Source organism: Lactuca saligna, chromosome 3, assembly GCF_052625555.1.
Source record: "Lactuca saligna cultivar CGN05327 chromosome 3, ASM5262555v1, whole genome shotgun sequence".
NCBI lineage: Eukaryota > Viridiplantae > Streptophyta > Magnoliopsida > Asterales > Asteraceae > Lactuca > Lactuca saligna.
This window is the reverse complement of record NC_136419.1, coordinates 53,030,644-53,049,675: the sequence shown is the minus strand read 5'-3', so window position 1 is coordinate 53,049,675 and position 19,032 is coordinate 53,030,644. Positions and strand designations below refer to the sequence as shown.

Below are 19,032 nucleotides of genomic sequence, written 5' to 3'. Positions count from 1 at the left end.
TACCCAAGAGTGCTGCCACTTGACCAACAGACATGAAATACAATTATAGGGATGAATTTAGAAGTACCTGAACATCGATATGTTATAGTTCTCCCCCACTTGAACTAGACTTCATTCTTAAAGTCTGCTGCAATGAACAAATATGGATAATGCTCCTGCATCTAAACCTCCGGTTCCCAAGTCCACGCGGAGCCCCTCCGATGCTACCAATGTACCTTTACCACTGGTACTTCCTTGCTATGCAAAACCTTCATCTTTCTATCCAGTGTCTCAACATAGTTAAGATGCTCATGGACCTAAATATCATCCAAGGAAACGACTACATCCTCATCCAATACACACTTTCGTAGCTACAAAACATAGAATATGTTGTGAATCTGACTGAGCTCCTCAGAAAGATCCAATCTGTAAGCAACCTTGCAAACCCTGATAATCACTAGAAATGGCCCAATATACTAGGGCCCCAAATTCACCTTCTTCATGAAGCGGATCAAACCTTTCCAAGGTGAGACCTTCAGTAATACCATATCACCAACCTGAAACCCCAACTCAGATCGGCGCCGGTCGTCATAGCTCTTCTGCCTACTCTGAGCGGTCTGCAGGCTCTGTTTGATCTGCTAAATCAGCTCTATGGTCTGTATGACCACTTCGGTCTACCCCATAACCCTGTGACCAACCTCACCCAACAAACTGAAGTACGAAATCTCCACCCATACAAGAGGTCAAAAGGCGGAGCACCAATGCTGGAGTGATAACTGTTGTTGTAAGAGAACTTTGCAAGAGGTAGGTAAGAGTCCTAACTCCCACCAAAATCGATAACACAAGCCCACAACAAATCCCCAAAGGTCTGTAGTCCGCTCACTCTAGTCATCGGTCTGCGGATGATAAGTAGTACTGAAGTGCAACCTCATGCCCTGTTCCTCATGGAACTTCTGCCAAAAGTAGTAGGTGAACCGAGCATCACGGTCTGTAACAATGGAGACTGAAACCCCATGGCGAGAAACGATCTCGCGAACATATACATCAACCAACTTCTCGGCCGAAGAACTCTCCCGAATTGCCATAAAGTCGCTACTCTTGGTCAATCGATGCACGATGACCAAAAAATCATCAAAGCCCTTTTCTGTCTTTGGCTAATTAGTGATAATATCCATAGAGATTTTCTCCTATTTCCACATGGGAACCTCCAGAAGATGCAACTTGCCATGCGGCCTCTAATGCTCGGCCTTGAACATCCTACATGTCATGCATCTCTCCATATACCAGGCTATATCTCTCTTCATACACAACCACTAATGGCTTAATCTCATATCTCGGTACATCTTGGTGGCCCCTGAATGAATATAAAAATGAGACTTATGAGCCTCCTCTAACATAAGTTGTCTGATCCCACCAGACATCAGAACCCAGACCCGACCACATCATGTCAACAATCCACTACTATCCGAGAAGAACCTGACAATCTTACCTATGATCCTTTCTTTCTTCCAATTCTATTTCCGAACACCCTCGACCTGAGCCTCACTGATCAATTCCAAGAGCAAGGAATCCACTGATATCCTCATACACGACACCAACTGAAGACCTAGGTGACTTGCGGCTCAAAGCATCTGCTACGACATTCGCTTTACCCGGATGGTAAAGGATCTAGTAGTCATAATCCTTGACTACGTCTAGCCACCTGTGCTGCCTCATGTTTAGGTTTGGCTAATCCATAATATGCCTCAGACTCTTGTGATCCGTGTAGATAATACATCGGACCCCATAAAGATAGTGTCTCCAAATCTTGAGGGCAAAAACCACCACCCCTAACTCCAAATCATGAGTGAGATATCGCTTCTCGTGCGACTTCAGTTGCCGCGAAGCATAAGTTATCTCTCGTCCTCTCTGCATGAGAAACACCCCAAACCAGTGCTGGATGCATCACAAAATACCATGAAATCCTCAATGCCCTATGGGATGGTCAATACCAGGGCCTCGCATAATCTCTATCAAAGGGTCTCAAATATTGATTGCTACTAAGGGGCCCATCGGAAATCCAACCCCTTCCTCGTTAGACAAGTGATGGGTACTGCAATCTTGGAGAAATCCTGAATGAATCTTCGATAGTACTGTAACATCCCAAAAATACGACCCAAAAATTTTTGTTTTAATATTTCTAAAAATCACATCATCGAATGTCATATATAATAAGAACCATGAAATGAGTAACTCAAAAGTCATAGTAATTGTGTCAAAACAAAACGGTATCAATCATAACAAAATATCTGAATAAAATACACAGGATAAAACTGAAGCTGTGGTGTGTGCGATGTCATCAACCCGAGCTCTTCCCTTTGCTAGCGGAAGTACCTGAAACCAAAATTGAAACTGTAAGCATGAAGCTTAGTGAGCTCCCCCAAACTACCACATACCATACAATAACACATAAACAACTATTGGGCCTTGCCCATTGCATCGGACCGGAGTCAGGAAATTGCATCAGACCAAAGTCCGAAACTAACCAGGGCCTTGCCCTCTACATCGGACCAAAGTCCAGAAACTGCATCGGACCGAAGTCTGGAACTGAATGGGACCTTGTCCCCTGCATCAGACTGAAGTCCGGAACTAACTGCATCGGACCAAAATCTGGAACTGACTGGGACCTTTTCCCCTACATCGCACCGAAGTCCGGAAACCGACTGAGCATAGCATAGCATAGCATAAACATATGAACTAGCATAAACACATACATTGCATACTGCATTGGACCGAAGTTCGGAACACATAACACAAAGACATGCTTGAATCACAAAGACATCAAGCACACTGAACTACTGCATCAGACCAAAGCCCGAAACTACTGCTAACTAGACGGGTTGGCATTATGGTTGTAGACCCGTTCCTACTGGAAGGAAAACTCACCTGAACTGCTGAACTTGGCCGATAACCCTCCGGATGCTAACCGAAAACTCTCCGAAATGTTGCTCCTCTAGATCCCTAAGTCAACTGAAAACTCTCAAAAGTTATAGTAATTTTGACCAAAGTTGACTTAGTTGATCCTGGGAGGACAGTTTAGTCTAAGTGTTGTTATTGGTATTGGTTCTCAAAGGCAATAAGGAGGCTGAGGGAAGGACATAAAGTCCTTTAAATAGGGTGCAACCCTCGAGATTAGGGTTTTTCTCATTCCAACACCAACTCGTTGAGTCCAGCTTCCAACTCGGTGAGTTGGTCACTTAATTCGCGACCCGAAACGCACTCCGACTCGGCAAGTAAGTATACTTACTCGTCGAGTCCCTTCTTCAATTTACACTTTAAACCCTTAACTCAAACTTCTGAAATTTGGGATATTACAAGTACCCTACCAAGCCAAAGAACCTCATGATATCCAAGGGAGATTTCGGAACCTCCCACTACAACACGACTTCGATCTTGGTCGGATCAACCGATATCACATCCTGGTTAATGAGGTGTCCAAGGAACTAAACCTCTCGTAACAAAAACTCGCACTTTAAGAACTTAGCATAAAGCCATTCTCGCCTCAAAACCCCCAGAAGCTCACAAAGATGCTCCTCATGCCACTCTCTGGTCTTGGAATACACTAAAATATCCTCAATGAACACAATAATAGAACGATCGAGCATCATCTTGCATAAACAATTCATCAAATCCATGAATATTGTAGGCACATTGATGAGCCCGAATAGCATCACCACAAACTCGTAATGCCCATAACGAGTCTGGAACATGCTCTTCTCCACGTCCTCCTCTCTCACTTTGACCTGATGATACCAAACCTCAGATCTATCTTGGAGAACCAAGATGCACCCTGCAACTGATCAAAGAGGTCACCAATCTACGGAAGGGGATAACGGTTCTTCACATTTAACTTGCTTAAATCCCTATAATGAATTCATATCCAGTGCAAACCATCCTTCTTCTTAACAAATAATATTGACTCACCCCACAAAAAACTTCTTGGTCTGATGAACTGCTTGCCAGGCTGCTCCTATAGTTGAGATAACAACTCCTGCATCTCAGGTGGTGTCAAGTGGTATGACGCCTTGGAAATCGGGGCCGCACTTAGCACAAGGTCAATCCTAAACTCGAACCGCCTCTCGGGGGGAACACCGGGCAACACCTCCTGGAATACATCAACAAACTCCCTGACCAATGGAACCTCTGAAACTGAAATTTGGTCCTCAACTCGAGTGTCAACCACATAAGCCAAATAACCTACACACCTGTGCTGAATATACTGTTTATCCCTAGCCGTCAAACAACCCTGAACCGACCCTGGTACCCTTTCCATAGATAACCAATTCTCCCCCACTTGGGTTTCGAACTACCACATGTTGGCCCTCACAATCAATCATAGCACTGAAACAGATCAGCCAATCGATGCCCAAAATCACACAAACCTCCCTCATGGGAATAGGGATCAAACTGATCGGATAAGGAACCCCGAAGATCTCCAATATACAACCCTGATATATTGATGACACAAAAACCCTGTGTTTGTTGGTGATGGATAACCGCAACGGACACTCTAACTCCCCAATAGGCATAACAAACTCTCTACTCCAAGTCAAACAATACTAGAGCAGGAAAAGAGCTCACTAGGAACGTACCTAACAGAGGCATAATTATAAGCATAACATAAAACATGATCAACAAGGTAACGGATAGAAATATAACAGTCACCACATCTGGAGTTGCTCTAGTCTCCTGAGCAGTAAGCTGAAAATAGCAACTTGGGGCCCTCGGGGGCTCCACCCTACCGGCCTACCCTAACTCCCATCAGTGATCCTCAAAGTAGTCGGCGCTGGAGCCTGCACCAGCCTAGCAGAAAGCGAGGGATAGTTGGCCTTCACATGGCCAACCTGATCACAATGGAAACGAATCCTAGAGCTGAGTGATGGGGCCTGTTGGTGGCAATCCCTTGCCATATGGCCCTACCGGCAATAATTATGGCACCCAGAAGATAGTCCGCACACTCCCTCATGAACCTTGTCGCACTTCCTACAAGCGCGTCCCTTCCGGCCCCCAGATCTGACATTAGCGGTCTTAAACCGCTTTGGTGTAGGCTATAACTATGTCGGGGCCGGTCTCTGCTCCCTCGTCTGAAACTCAATCCCAATCTCACGCCACCTAGCGGCCTCCTGTAACTCCAACAAGGACCCATAACTTTAGATGGAAACAAGTTGCCTGATCTCCGTCTCGAGCATGCTCAAGTAGCGGGTCATCTAGGTTTTCTCAAATGCAGCAAACTCAGGACAAAACATAGCCCTCCCTGTGAACATCTTGGTGATCTCTGTCACCGACTCTGTCCCCTGTCTCAGGTCAAAATACTCCTGGGCCAACCTCTCACACTCCACCAGCGACACATATCTAGTATGGAACATCTCCGAGAACTGCTCCCAAGATACATCAGCTTGCTACTCAGCAGAATACGATCCCGTAACAAGTCTTCACCAATCCTTCGCTCTGGACCTCAGGAGGTTTAAAGTGCACCTGACCTTCTAGTTAGGTGGGAAAGAGCAGGTGAAAAAGCATCCCTTAACATCAAATAGCCACCTCATGGCTACAATCGGGTCCTGAACTCCATCAAAACTCGGGGGCTTCGTATTATCAAAGTCCCAATACCGAAAACCCAACCTGATCCAACCCCTGCAGCCGCAATGACCGTAGTGGCTACAATAGCAACAACCTCAGATAAAGCAGCATAATGCTCATCAAAGTACTCAATCATGGCAGTCTTAATAGACCCAAACATGTTTGGCACCTGAGCTTGGAAGCGAGCGACAACCTCCTCCTGCAAAATCTCCCTAATCTTGTCATCAGGCGTAGCTGGCGCACCCTGACTGCCAGCTCCGGTTCCCGATTCGGACCCAACCTCAAATCGTCTTGTCATCACCATACTGAAAATACACCAGGGAGATATCAGATTACACACATATCATAGTAGGGGAACCAACTCCTAATAAAACCCTAGGAGTTGTGACTTCCTTGATATGCGTACGGGTTATGTGCTTTTAGTAGTAAGAGCCCATACTACCTTCCACACCTACTCATATTTGTGTCATAGGATCATAAAACAACCCTAAAGATACATACTAGCATGCTCACATACCAGATCCTCACATCCTAAAGGAAGACCACATCTCGAGACTGTCCAGCTAACCCCACACAACACATCTTACCGTTAACTGCCACACGACCCTCTATTGGTGCCAGATAACTATTACATGTATACAATTACATGTCGTACAGTTTAAACAATATTAGACTAAAAGAATCAATCCTAAAACGATTGGACTCAGGAAAGGGTTGTACATTAGGGCCAAATCTTTTATCCTAAGATCATTTAAACCCTGTAGCTTGTGACTTAGCATATTCACACAATAGCTAGTTTACACACGAAAGAGTCACACAACAATCAGCCAGGGATTTTATAAGATATAAGGCATCATATATCAGGCAATTCTATCATACAATTCTTGAATAGTCCTATCCTAATACTAGGATGTTGTTCAAACATATCAAAGCATAATCTCAAATAACTGTGTGGTAATTTGGAGTTTACTTACTGGCTCCGATTAATCGTACACCTTGGATCTTCCTTGATTATTTGAAAACTATTTAAAAATTGTTTGAATAATCTTTTCCTTAGTTTGAGACTGGATTCACATGAGCGTTCCTCTAATTTACTCAAACCAAGGCTCTCATATCAACTTGTAACATCCATAAAATTCATGAAAAATTTAAACTTTTAAAACCAACCCATAAATCATCATTGTTTACAAAATAGTTTTAGAAACATGTTCAATATCAGAATTTTCCCAAAACCATAAAACAAAACACGAGGAGGTGCACGATCACGCCTTTGCCTTCCCACGATCATCTGAGGTACCTGAAACATAACCCAAAACTATAAGCCCAAAGCTTAGTGAGTTCCCCCAAAATACCAACACAAAACAAATAATACAAATATAATAACAACATGCAATGGGTACACAGCTAACAAACTGTATTACCCCTAAGCCCATAGCATAAGTCTGGTTTGCCCTCGGCCCACAAATTATGTCTAGCTTGCTCCCCGACCAGATCAGTCCTCGGACTGAATATAACTAAGTCTGAGTATGAGTCTGGAATGCTCTTCCCGACCCTCATCCCGTATTTGTGATGCTCATGAACCCTCAGTATGAGTCTGGCATGCCCTTCCCGGCTCTCAGCTTATATCTGGATTGCTCTAGGGTTTGTTGGCTACCGCACGGAGTAGTACAACCACAACCCAACCCACACAATATGTCAACATATAACAAATAATAACCTACACATATAATCAAACAGTATCACAAGTAGTCCAATAGATCTATCCGACTAGCATATCAAAACTAGCATGCATATCTATTCCATACTCAACATATCAACGAATATCAGGTTATCAAACTAATGGGTCAGCCTAGGTGCCTATGACCCGTAAGTACAATGAGGATAACTCACCTTGCAGACTAAACACAGCTGATGAGGTCCGACTCCGAAATCTTAGTTCTCTAATCGACACCTGTTTCCACCAAGTGGCTAATTCTATCAAGATCCCAAAATACCCTCAAGGTCCAACTTGGTCAAATTCAACAATCAAGGTCAGTAGTCCATGTTGACCGAACACGCCATGTTCCCCTTGGCCATGCCATGCTCCGCGGGCATCCAAACAGTCGAGAAAAATTCAGTCAACACGCTATGTTGACTTGCAAACATGTCGTGCTCGTTAGAGTTCCAACAAATTAATATATCAAGCTGCCTTTTCGACTCCAAGAGCTCCAAAGCTTAGATCTATACCAAAATATGATTAGGAAGGATAAAGTTTCCAACTTTATCCACTGGGACTACCAAAATGTCCAAAAAACCAAATCATAAGCTTGATAATGCAAGGGCTTAACCACAATACACTTAATCCTTAAGATCTGAAGTCTACCCTTTCCAAAAGTGATTCTAACACCTAAAGAATCCCAAAGGTTGGTGATTTTTAGACATACATGCCTAACGCATTAATTGAATCCGTATTAGGCCAAAATGAGGATTTATGACCTAGTCTCTATTCATGGCATCAAAACTTGGTTATAGACTAGATCCAAGACACTACTAGGTCACCTTGGCCTAGAGATTCGTAAAGTTGCAAACTTTATGAGATCTAACCATTGCAACATTCAAGAACAAGGAGCGAAAAGGGATAAAACTCAAGATCTAACAACTTTAAATGATAAAAATCAGGTCTTGGACACTTACAAAGGTCTAGAAGAGTGCCAAAATGAAACTCACGCATCCATATTCCTTTAAATAGGGAGAAAAACCCGAAAGATTAGGGTTTCATTCCAGTCATCAACACGCTCCCAAGAGGAACTTATTGTGTTGCCCAAAATGAAACTCACGCCTTTTCATATCATACACGTCGTGTTGGTGCCTCCAACACGCCGTGTCTAATCCTTAATTATACCCAAGAGTGATACCACTTGACCAATTGACATGAAATAGAATTATAAGGATGAATTTAGAAGTACGTGGACATCGGGATGTTACAAGTTCAATCAAGGCCACGCTAAAGTTGTAAACATCACTCTTATCTGTTAACTGGTAACGATTGTAATATTAGGGAGCCACATATCTTAGGGTTTCTTGAGGAGTTAAAAGGTCAGTGACATCATCGGGTAAAAGCCTTGAGAGCCCAAAATCTATTACCTTGGCACTGAAATTGTGTTCAAGAAGAATATTACTCGTATATGAACTTATAAATTTTGACTTTTTGGTGACTTATATTTTCAATAAATCAAGCGATTCAAAACAGAGTTTTAATGATTATTATGATGTCCAAAAAATTAAAATCAATCAAAAATTTGTATTGAAAAACACATAGCATGCAAAACCAATTCAATACAATATAAGTACGAGGTAGTACCAACTCAAGACAATGAAAACTAATTTTCATTATTAACTCCTTTGCCAAATACTTATTACTTATGAAGCATAATAATGCAATTCAAATCAAGAATTATATGATCAAAATCAAAACCAATATGAATTTATAATATTAATAACATGTAAACAATTAAATAATAAAGATCATAAAAGAGTCAAAACCAATATGCAAATTCACAAATTGAACTGTGGATGAAAAATCAAATAGAAAAAATCATAAACTTAACAAACTAATAAACAAGAACTAATCACAATAACATCTAAGAAATATCATAAAAAATATTAAATACGTAAATAAACAATTGGATATCAAATAAAAAATTACCTCAACAATCAAAGACTACCAAAGGTTTCAAAACATAGATTTAAGGCGATTTCCGATTTATCTCTACAAACCAATCTAGTTATCTATATATGAGCATATCACTATATTAGAAAGCTTCCATCAACAGCTTTTCAGGTTTATGGAAAGTTTGGGAGGTCGGTTTTGATGTTTACGTCCGGTATCCCTTTTACATCCTTCATAGTAGGTTGGAAAACAATTTATTCCGAGTTCCCATGAGTTCAATGAAGCCAGTTGCCTTTTGTATTAAAGAAACTAAGAAAAAAAATCAGGATACAGAAAGAAAGAATCAGACGACCATATAAATCAAAAGCATCTCAAAGGTCGTCTCGTAGTTCTCCTGAATACCAGTCACCCCCGCCTTCTTCAATAATCAGTAAGGCGTGCGGTTTTTTTAACTGATCAAAAATTGCATCTATCGCTAGTTTCACTTCCAGTCTTTAAATCGCACCCTTGCGCTTCGCCCTTTCCTTACCGGCTGCTGAACTATTTTTATGGATCACGTTCTTGGCCCAAATGAGAGGTATGTTGCCCTGGGTTGTGGCCCACCTCGCCCAACCCTTGGGTCGGCCCTGGTCAACCATCTAGAAGGCCGGTTGAAGTTGAGCATAACTTCAACTTCTCTATTGCCACTATCTTGGTAAACGTATCATGATGGATTCTTTGTTTACTCATTCTATGAAACACTATATTCTTTACGAGATGGATTAAACCTTGATTGTCTCAATGATAAATACAGTCTTCCTATTTCATGTCCAACTCTAATAGGAAGTTCTTTAACCATATAAACTCATTGCTAGTGTGGTTGAAAAATCAACACTCTTCTCTTAAATTTAGGCATCCAACTAATTTATGTATCCCTGATAATGAACATATAATATTAATATGTAGTGTTATTTCCCAATTGTGAACATCCATCCAAGTCTGTATTTGCAGTACACTTTCAAATAGTAATTGAGTTGATTATTTACAAATGTGTGCCTAGATTATAAGATAAGGATGTATATTTTATATAAAGAGTATCGGACGTCGCATAATTGCATTAGTTCGAAGGTAGGTGGTATTTAGAGTTATTATAGCATACTTTAGGATCTGGTTATGCGATTAGCCTAAGTATAAATAGTTTCTGTTCTTTTTATGTAATATATCTTTGTTCACATATAAGTGATCTCACTTTCTCCCTTCACTAGTTTCGTCATCAAATCAAGGCAAACCTATTTAACTTAATGTAATAAGTTAGAAGCTGATTCTAACAAGAAATATGAAAAAGAGTTTCTCTTGTACCTATGCCGGATTATGAAGTTGACAAGAAAGCACATGATAATGAAGGTAAATCAAGCAAGAACTAGAGCAAGATAATGCAACAAGTTTTAGGGTATAAATTCCTACATGTATGTGTGTCTATGCATTTATATATTTAGTAATAACATATTCGATCAAATTGGTATGTTACCTAGGATGCCCAGGGTATCGATTTTGTGTGTGCATCCTGTGTTTCTACATCAACCAAACAACAAAAGATGGTGTTGTGATCTGTAGCAGAGTGAAAGAAAGGTAGGTAGGAGAGAAGAACAAGTGCAGAAAAGAAGAGGAGATTCATTTCATATTGCTCATATGTGTTCTTGAGACTCCATTAATTATATACATGAATGATGAATGTGCATACACATATACATCTTCGACCTCTATGTGACTATGTCTTCTCTTAAGTCTTTGGAACAGTTTGGAAAACTAAATGATGTTTTATTCACTCAGAGACTCAACTAGCCCCAACGTGTGCCAAAAGCATATAAATTCTGTCAATTTTGTAATTTTCTCCTTATTGACTAACACCATCAAGACTAAGTCTTTCTACTATAAATTCTTTCAATTTTTGTAATTTTTCTCCTTATCTCAACCCATTTCCAATGTTAAAACTTCACTTCAAAAGACTCATGTGGTTCTCATTTTAAGCCCATCTATTACTCAATTCACCATAAGTAAAAATTATGAATAGAGAAAATTTCCAATCACATCATTCTAGATATATAAAATTAGTATCTACATAACAGCGGTGTGTATATGTAGGAATTTGGATATGAGTATATACTTTTTCATCTACTTACCAAAAGTATAGACATAGATTTAGCAATGAGCCTTGGATCAACTGCTAAATTAAATCTGCTTCTTTGTGACATGAGCTTTCACATGATTTGTGTATTTGCAGCATCAAAATATTAACAAATCTACCATATGGAATTTCTATGAAAACCAGGACTTCTAAACATGTTGACTGAAATCCTTGCTTAAATTCTTCTTTATCACTCAAGACAAACTATCAAGACTTGACTCATTGAGTCTCCATGGTCCTTGCTCCATTTATCAATTATCATTCTTGTGTTTTTTTTTAAACACCAAATCAAGAAGACATTGATATATGCAAAAGTGAGATAGAGGAAGTACTTTAACGAATGTCAAGACTATATAAACCCTGGTTGAGAGAAAGTATACTTTTGCCATCCATCTTTGAAAGGGTGAGATTAACCTGCTAAGCTAGTAGATCAAAGGTCTTGGATGTTTAAAGATTGATGACAAAAGTATTACATTGGAACTCCATGACCTGTCTATTCATTTAGATTATTGCAGTTACCCTTTGATGGTAAAATTTGTTGGCCATTTTAACAGCAGCAGACAAAGGTTTTACCGACTAGTGCAGCCTCTTGTTTATTATAATAGTATTTATATTTATATAACATGACAATTTATATCTTGTGACAAAACTAGTATTTATGTACTCATGATTTTGACAATTTATACGAATGAAGGTTCGTAATGTAGAGTAAATACACAATCCCAACAAAAAACCCCTTAATAAATACATAGACCGGAAACTTTTGACAGAGAAAAATTGGAAATGGCAGTGCAATCGTTAAAATTGCTGATCCCTGTGATACATTAATGACGATTGACGGATCGTAATGTTATTTACATATGTTCTGATCGATTCTTCATTGGCAATCTATCTGGTGCTTATTGTAGTCGACCCAGTGCAATCGCTAAGCCATTCACCGGCGACGGAGACCGGCGAAGGCGGGAAGTCTTTCAACAAAACCGCTGTATCACTGGTTTCAGACGGAGGTAGCGGTTTGCTGTCATCATCGTCTATTCTCCCAAGGGATTGAATATCCTCCAACACATCCAACACCTCATTCATTGTAGGCCTCATTTCTGAATAATACTGTAAACACCGGAAAGCCAACTCTGCTACTGATGTGATCGTTCTCATGATTTCAGCATCCGGATCGGATCCTAGAAGTACAGGGTCGATAAGTTGATCTAAGGCACCTATTTGGATCCTGTTTAAAGCCAGATTAGCCAAACTAATCTCGTCTTGTGACCTATTTAAATCAACAGCCACCATCGATGATATCAGTTCAATCAAGACCACTCCAAAGCTGTAAACATCACTCTTATCTGTTAACTGGTAACGATTGTGATATTGGGGATCCACGTATCCTGGGGTTCCTTGAGGAGCTGTAGAAATGTTAGTGACATCATTCGGTAAGAGCCTTGAGAGCCCAAAATCTGCTACCTTGGCACTGAAATTGTGATCAAGAAGAATATTACTCGTCTTCACATCTCGATGTATGATTTCAGAGGCATGAAGGTACACTAATGCTCTGGCAGTTTCAATGGCGATGTTCATGCGTACTGGCCATGTCAGCAAGCTTGGATTTGCTAATTCGCCATGGAGGTGATCAGCAAGTGTGCCATTGGAGATGTATTCATACACAAGGAGAAGCTCATGGCTTTGTCGAGAGGTGCAACCATAGAGCACCACAAGGTTGGGGTGACGTAATCTGGTGAGGATTTTAATCTCATTCATGAAATGTTGGACTCGTTTGTAGTTGTGCTCGTAAAGTCTCTTCACTGCAACTTCTCTCCCATCTTGGAGTTTACCATAGTAAACAGCTCCAAAACCTCCAATCCCTAGTTCCTGAGAAAGGTCAAAATTTCTGGTGGCATCTTCAAGCTCTGTGTAGGAGAAAACAGAGACGCCAACGACAAAGTGACTCGCATCTTCACTGATTGGTGTTTTTTTCTTTGATGAGAAATAGGAAAACAGGTTGATCTTGTACGTATGACAGATTATGAACATGACGAGAAAGATCATAAGAATGAAGGTGGATCCAGCGAGAACTACGTGAAGAAAATGCAACATTTAAGCTACAAACTCCTATACGTATATGTGTTGATTTATATATTTGGTAATAATGAATTCGATCAAAGAGGTATCTTACCTAGGATCAGTATCAATTTTCTGGGTAGTTTTTCTGCAGCATGCAACCAAACAAGAATAGATAAGTTTACATGTTGTATGACATTAAAACAATTTAACTGACAAAATATGTTTAAACATATCAATTCTGGTGGACAAAAGGAAAAAAGAACAAAGAAGGCGCCAATACCTTTTTTAGCGTCTAAACACTGAAACTGTCCATTGGGAGCATGACAGTGGCCTTTTTCCTTGTGACACTCATTGCAGGGAGTTGTCAAGTTAAATGAAATAGAGAACACTGAACTTAGAGTAGAAAATATGTTTCTGTTGTCAGGTACTTGACGCCCAAGATCTGGCGATTGCACATTTGCGGGTAGCTGTATTACTTGACATGTAGGTGGGAGACCACTTAGAACTGTTGTGTCGCTGATGGAATGCTTATAGTAGAAATTGTGATGGTTGCATATTTTGTATCTATTGTAATTTGATTCGTCAAAATAACGTTCCATTTCTGCAGAATCATTCCGATCTTTTTTGCATTTGTAGAGAGTGATGAAGGGTTGGATTGAAACGGAATAGAGAAGAGGATTTGGAGAAGTGAAATTATCCATAAGCGCCTTACAATCTTTTTCATTCACAAGTCTTTCAAATGTTGTGTTATGGATCAAGACAATAGAATCAAACCCTAACCTGCCACGAATCTCATATGAGTGTTCACCAAGTTGAATTCTCCCACCATGAAAATTACAGTTCACCTGGATCAACCCGCATTGCCCGTCAGTGGCATTATAGAAAGGGTACTTAAATGGGGCCAAATTTGGACAACTGAAACTTTCTGGGCAGATACTTGTAGAAGTGTTGTGGTTTGTAGCAGAGTGAAGAAAAGGTAGACAAGAGAGAAGAACAAAGGAAAAGAAGAAGAAGAGAGTCATTTTAGTGGGCATTATATCTTCTACCTCGATCTATGTGTTCTCTAGAGGAAGTGTTAGGGACAGTTGGGCTAATGAGGTCTTATATATGTGACTAGTATTTAACAAGCTTCCACATTTAAAAACCTCAATTTACCCCGACGTGTACGCCAAAAGCATAGAAATTCTGTTGCTTTTCTAATTTTCTCCTTCTTGATAAAGAACATCAAGACTTTTTGAGTCATGGATTCTTCTACACACCCTTATAACCCCTCTCAAACGCCAAAACATCACATGGAAAGTTTCATGTGGGCCCCATCTTATGCCCATCAGATACGCCTCAACTCCCCATAATCCAAAGTCATGAATAAGACATCTTTAACCTTTAGACACCATTTTCTTAAATTTCCAATATCACATCATTCTTGAAGATAAATTTAGACATAATAATAGTATGCATATATGATTGATGAGTATGTACTTTTTCACTGATAGAAGTATTTGATCATGAAGTTGACCTTAGGACAAGTCTTAGACCAATAGGTAAAGTTGAATACTCTAAAATGTATTTCATGATTTAAATCACTTTTATAGCTAGTGCATATACAGTTGTGTTTGGGTGGGTAATCGGAACTTGAAGATGGTGATACTTGGATTTATTAAACTTGTGAAAAGAATAAGAGCATCACACTTTTGATCATCGAGAGATTCAAATTCGTTGATCTTTACATTTTATTATATGGAATTGTATTTCAGTATATAGTGCTATCTCCATGACAAATCCGTTCAATTTACTGTGGAATGGTGAAAATGGTATGAGAGTGTTTGGAAACATTTTGACGGGTGATGGAAACAACCACTTGAAGAAACTTAATTATCAAAGTAACTTAAGCTATCACATTAATTTTGTTTTTGCAGAATTAAAATATAAATATAATTAGCTATTTGACCATGTTGGAAACCCAACAGTTGACTTGGAAATTTATTTTGATGAATTTTTCCTTTACGGATCAAGAAAAACCATCAATTGATTGATTTACTCCTTGACTCATTGACTAGTTGACTCTCCGTGGTCCTTACTTCATTTAGCAATTAGCCAATTATCTTTCTTGTGTTGAACACGACTCTTTTATATGGGAAACAACAAGACTTTTATTAAGACACTTAAGGAGAACTTACACTTTGTGAGACTACTACACACTTTGCTTTCTTTGAGGCTTTCTTGGATGGTTTGGAGCAAATGAGCTCCATACCTATTTATAGGCCTCTTAGGAAGGTTCTAGATACTAGTATACACTTACTACATACTAGATAACTCTAGAACTATCTAACATACTCTATATGCTTCCATATGTTTCTAGAATATTCTACCATGTTCTGGAGAGGTCTAGGTTGCTCCAGTATCTTCTAGAATGATCCATATCCTTCCAGGGTCTTCCATGTCGTTCTAGAGTATTCTAGACTCTTCCGGTATATTCCAGAGTCTTCCATAGTCTTCCATAATGTTCTAGAATCTTCTAGAGCATTCTAGAACAAGCTAAAGTCTTCTAAATAATATTTGTTTTATTGGGCTAGTGATGATCTTTAACACTCCCCCTCAACACTAGCCCTCATTCTTCGTACCATGTTAAGCTGACAACGAAAACCTTCACATTTTCCAGTACTCAGCCCTTTGGTGAACAAGTCTGCTATTTGATTATCGGTCTTGATCTGCCGCATCTCAATTTCTTCCATCAAGACTTTCTCTCTGATAAAGTGATAATGCACTTCCACATGCTTTGTTCTAGCATGAAATACTGGATTTTCTGCCAGCCGAATTGCAGATTGGTTGTCACAGTGAAGTGGTACTGCATAGTCAACTTTTTGATGTAAGTCCTCCATTAGGAGTACCAACCATGTACTTTCTTGAGCTACTACGGCCGTTGCTTTGTACTCCGCTTCCGTGGTTGACAATGATACTGTTGGTTGTCTTTTACTACACCATGATATTGGTCCCGACCCAAGCTTGAACACATACCCAGTGGTTGATCTTCGGGTATCATGGTCTCCTGCATAGTCAGCATCACAATATCCAACCAACTTGCAGTCTTCTCCTCTTTTATACAAGAGACCATAGTCAATCGTACCTTTGACATATCTCAAGATCTGTCGGGCAGCATCCAAATGAGGTTTCTTCGGACTTTGCATGTATCGACTCATAACTCCAACTGCATAAGCAATGTCAGGCCGAGATAAAGTTAGGTAGATAAGACTACCTACTAGTTGTCGATACATCGTTCCATCGTCCAACTCTTTTCCTTCATGAGCACATATCTTGGCATTTGGCTCTATTGGTGTTGATATTGGCTTACACTCCAACATGCCAAACTTTTGAAGTATATCTCTTGTATACTTTTGTTGGCAGAGAAACAACCCTTCTTTTGTACGATCAACTTCTAACCCCAAGAAGTGTTTAAGCTCCCCCAGCTCTTTCATTTGGAATCGTACCGATAGATTTTCTCTTGTTTGATGGATTTCTCTTTCGTCATCCCCGGTGATGATCAAGTCATCCACATAAACCAACACAATTGCCAACTTCCCTTCTTTTTCTTTGATGAATAGGCTTGAGTCTGCATGTGCAACTAAATAATCACTTCGGGTAAGAAATTCAGCAATCTTACCATACCAGGCTCTTGGTGCCTGCTTCAATCCGTAAAGAGCTTTTCTTAACTTGCACACATGATTGGGATTAACTTCATCCTCAAATCCCTTTGGTTGGTTCATGTAGATCTCCCGATCTAATTCTCCATGCAAGAAAGCATTCTTCACATCCATCTGCCATAATTTCCAGTCTTTACTAGCTGCAAGAGCTAACAACACCCGTACAGTAGTTATCTTCGCCACTGGACTAAATGTTTCATCATAGTCCAATCCATATTGTTGTGAGAACCCTCGAGCCACCAGACGAGCCTTGTATCTCTCAATTGATCCATCTGGGCGACGCTTTATTTTATAAACCCACTTGCAGGAAATCGATTTTATATCTCTTGGTCTTGGTACCAGTTCCCACGTTTGATTCTGCTTTAAGGCTGTAACTTCTTCTTCCATTGCCTTCTGCCAAGCTTTATTCTTAACTGCTTCTTCATATGTCTCCGGCTCTTTAACACCATCTTCTAAAATGGCCGCATTAGCATACTTGGGATTAGGCTTTCGGATTCTTTCCGTCCTTCGAAGTTGTGGAGGCGGCGGCTCCCTTTCACCGACATCACTTGTTTGAGTTACTTCTTGCTCAATGACATCAGTGTCGCTCGGATCTTCAGGTGTATCAACACTTGACCAAATATGTGCAGTTTGCTCCCCCATCTTTTGTTTTAAAACTTCTTCAATATTTTCTGAGTCTGGTAGTACTTTCTTCTCTGAGGACCACCATGAAGATGCTTCATCGAACACTACATCTCTTCTTCAATTGTGGTCTTCAAGGCAAACATTGCTTTGCCTGCTTTGATTTTCCATTTGCGTAAAGCACCATTAACGTCTTCCTCTGGTGGCGTAGTTTCGCTTCCACCAACGACCTCCCATAGATCTTGTCCTTGTAAGTAGGACTTCATACATGTTTCCCACGTTTTGTAGTTGTTGTTGTTGAGTTTCTTGATTCCTCCGATGACTTGGAGATCACCCATCGTGTTGGCAGTACCTCGGTAATACCAAACAAGTTAGTTTTGATACTAAACTTGCAGAGTCACAAACTACTCACGATACAACGAGAATCACTCATTCTCACTATCAAGAAACCTTGCTCTGATACCAGATTGTTGAACACGACTCTTTTATATGGGAAACAACAAGACTTTTATTAAGACACTTAAGGAGAACTTACACTTTGTGAGACTACTACACACTTTGCTTTCTTTGAGGCTTTCTTGGATGGTTTGGAGCAAATGAGCTCCATACCTATTTATAGGCCTCTTAGGAAGGTTCTAGATACTAGTATACACTTACTACATACTAGATAACTCTAGAACTATCTAACATACTCTATATGCTTCCATATGTTTCTAGAATATTCTACCATGTTCTGGAGAGGTCTAGGTTGCTCCAGTGTCTTCTAGAATGATCCATATCCTTCCAGGGTCTTCCATGTCATTCTAGAGTATTCTAGACTCTTCCGGTATATTCCAGAGTCTTCCATAGTCTTCCATAATGTTCTAGAATCTTCTAGAGCATTCTAGAACAAGCTAAAGTCTTCTAAATAATATTTGTTTTATTGGGCTAGTGATGATCTTTAACATCTTGCTCTTCTTTAAAAGACCAAATCAAGAAGACATCAAATTCATACAAAAGTTACAGAGGAAACACCTGTTGAATGTTCAAGAACGAGTGGTATGTAAAATTACTTGCATAATTTATATATTTGAGATACACATAAGCAAAATAATTAAAAAAAAATAAAGACGGAAAAATGCCCTATTTGTTAAATTATTAAAACAATTAATAAACAGTTATATAATAATAACTAAAATAAGAAAACTGGACAAAAAGTGTGATTTCCTAAATTAAAAACTAAAGAGAAACATCTGTTAATGTTCAAG

The 19,032-nt window shown here is 39.7% G+C and overlaps 1 pseudogene across 1 annotated transcript; it reads right to left on the bottom strand.

Annotated features, from left to right (window-relative positions):
- Positions 1-12,037: 12,037 nt before the first annotated feature.
- On the bottom strand, positions 12,038-14,548 carry LOC145036561 (LEAF RUST 10 DISEASE-RESISTANCE LOCUS RECEPTOR-LIKE PROTEIN KINASE-like 1.1; annotated as a pseudogene). Its single transcript, XR_013678471.1, has 3 exons — positions 13,747-14,548; positions 13,579-13,611; positions 12,038-13,477 (listed from the first exon to the last, which is right to left on the bottom strand). The product of XR_013678471.1 is annotated as an LEAF RUST 10 DISEASE-RESISTANCE LOCUS RECEPTOR-LIKE PROTEIN KINASE-like 1.1 (transcript).
- Positions 14,549-19,032: the final 4,484 nt, after the last annotated feature.